This window comes from Pan troglodytes, chromosome 8 (genome assembly GCF_028858775.2).
Source record: "Pan troglodytes isolate AG18354 chromosome 8, NHGRI_mPanTro3-v2.0_pri, whole genome shotgun sequence".
NCBI classification, from domain to species: domain Eukaryota; kingdom Metazoa; phylum Chordata; class Mammalia; order Primates; family Hominidae; genus Pan; species Pan troglodytes.
This window is the reverse complement of record NC_072406.2, coordinates 133,845,299-133,847,870: the sequence shown is the minus strand read 5'-3', so window position 1 is coordinate 133,847,870 and position 2,572 is coordinate 133,845,299. Positions and strand designations below refer to the sequence as shown.

Genomic DNA, 2,572 nt, shown 5'->3' with positions numbered 1-2,572 from the left:
CAGCTGATAGGAGTTGATGAGATTTGCAGGTGTAGACAGCTCAGCACGCAGCCTTGCTGCTGTTCTTCAGCCCATTATATCTTGATCAAGGCAGGTATCAACCAAAAAAGAAAGGTCACAAGATTCAAGTTTTAACAAACATTACAGAAAAAAGGTGGAGTAAACTCTACTTAGCTAAGGTTATCTAAACAACAGGGTAGTTTCAGGCCAGTCGGAGAGTTGACTTTGGTAATGACAATGTTGAATTGTCCAGGAAATGGTTAAAATACATTTCCTATACTCTATTATAAGCAAATGTATAATGCAATGGAAATATTTCATAGTTAAAGCAATCAAAAGGTTCTCTTACAGGATAAATTACAGTTATCTGCAAAATTCACGATATCGGAACAGGCCTTCAAGACCGTGGAATTGAATCCATTTTAAATACCTGCTCACAAAGAAGACCCTAATGTCAGAAGGCTAAAAACATGCTAATGGCTGCTGCTGTCTAATCGAATGTGGATAAACAATTATTCATAGGAACCCATTATTCATATTCATGAACAACTATTCATATTCACGGGAGCCTCACTCCAGTGGGGCCACCATTCAAGTTTTCCTTGGTATAATGGAGAAATAAAACGGCCTTGAGACCTGGGTACAATTATGCACATTTTTGTTTGTTTTGTTTGAGACAAAACTAAACGGGCTATCTGGAAAACCAGCAACATTTCACGGGCTCTGCTGATTGTCTCGCTCAGCACGCTGCCGCATGCAGTTACAGTTTAACTGATAATGACTAGACTGTTTTCATCTTGCCCCCAACTGCTCCGGCTTTTCTGCCTCCTTCTGCATCATTCTTCTGCATACAGGCGAATTCTGGAGGAGGCATCGCATCTTAAAATTGGCTTTTCACAGAGCCGCACAGGTTAGAGGAAGAGCAGCATCAAATCAGGACATCGAAAGCACATTTTTTGGACTGGAAAAGTGGTGACGTTGGGTCCCGTGGGATGCTGCCTCAGTGGGAGGGAGAGTGGGCTGGAAGACAGTATTTGGAAATAGATCTGCAGCATTTGCCAAAAACAGGTGTTTATATAGTTAAACGTTGTTTTCTGCAGCCTCGTTAAAAGTGTTGTGTCCGTGGCTGTGTATCCAGTCCCTGGGTCTTCAAGCTTGGGCACGGGGAAGCCAGGGGGATGTTTTCCTGACACTGTCAGAATTGCTCTGCTCCCCATCCTGTTCCAACAGCTGCTCCGAGAGCCCCGATGGAAGCAGTTAGAATCTCAGCGGCGACTCTGCTGTCCACCTGGGCAGAGCCACTGGCTCGGATCTAGTGGAGGAGACACTGGCTGTGGCCCAACCTTGACCGAGAGAGAGCTGGCGCGGGAGGGGAGCGAGCCCTCTGCACTTCTCCCTTATTGTTAAGGGTGTTGCGTGCTCAGTTGACCCTTGGGTACGAAGTGGAGAGAAACTGGTCCCCTTTGCTCTTTCTGCCCTTTCAGTGACGTTTCCCCAAAAGCCACCAGGGGGCAGAAGAAGCCGCTTTGCTTTTTTTTTTTTTTTTAAACTTCTTAGCATTGGTCCATTGGGCCAATGTTTTTGATAGAAAACATTTTGACATAATTATATTTATATCAAATAAATGTATGAATTCTATTTCCCATTTCCCACATCTTTGATTTTTTTCCAGATTTGGGTTGCCTTTGAATGAATTCTTCTGTAGCTAAGGCAATTGTGAGGGGAGGTCTTCATGGAAGCAGGAATTTCTGCCAATGCATGATCTAGTTATGGGATCCCGTGTCTGATGCATCCCAGTCTCCCACGTTATTCTCTGTCTTTCCAGACTTACTGGGCTGGGGCAGCCCTGGGTGTGTTTTATTTGGATTATTGCATCAGGCTTTCAACCAGCGGCCATCCCAATCCTGTTATGCAGACACTACCAGGCTCACCTGCCCAATGCAGCAGCCAGCAGATCTGTCTCTCCCCGGCCTAACCTCAGCCAGCTCCTCAGCCTGCCCATTGAAAGCTAAACTAGCCCACCTGGCATGCCCAGACTTTCCTGCCAACCTTTCCCCTATATCCTCCTTCTATACACTGCTGTCTCAGGTCTTTCTTTCCTATTTCTTGATCTTCGCCAGGTCTGTTTCCTCCCCAGTCATGCTCCCTCCCCTTTAAGCGTGACCTAACCTTCTGGGTCCCTATCAGATGTCACCTCCTAACTAGCACCTTGTGTATAATATCAGGATCCCTGCCGGGCACGGTGGCTTGCATCTGTCATCCCAGCACTTTGGGAGGCTGAGGTGGGCGGATCACCTGAGGTCCGGAGTTCGAGACCAGCCTGACCAGCATGGAGAAACCCTGTCTCTACTAAAAATACAAAATTAGCTGGGCGTGGTGGCAGGTGCCTGTAATCCCAGCTACTCAGAAGGCTGAGGCAGGAGAAACACTTGAACCTGGGAGGTGGAGGTTGTGGTGAGCCGAGATTGCGCCGTTGCACTCCAGCCTGGGCAACAAGAGTGAAACTCTGTCTAATATATATATATATATATATAATTTCCTACCATTGCATTTCTTTCATAAGGTTCTAGAA

At 46.3% G+C, this 2,572-nt stretch overlaps 1 long non-coding RNA gene across 1 annotated transcript; it reads left to right on the top strand.

Moving 5' to 3' along the window:
* Window positions 1-764: 764 nt before the first annotated feature.
* On the top strand, window positions 765-1,638 carry LOC129136219 (uncharacterized). Its single transcript, XR_008537626.2, has 2 exons — window positions 765-910; window positions 1,231-1,638. It is a non-coding gene; the product is annotated as an uncharacterized LOC129136219 (long non-coding RNA).
* Window positions 1,639-2,572: the final 934 nt, after the last annotated feature.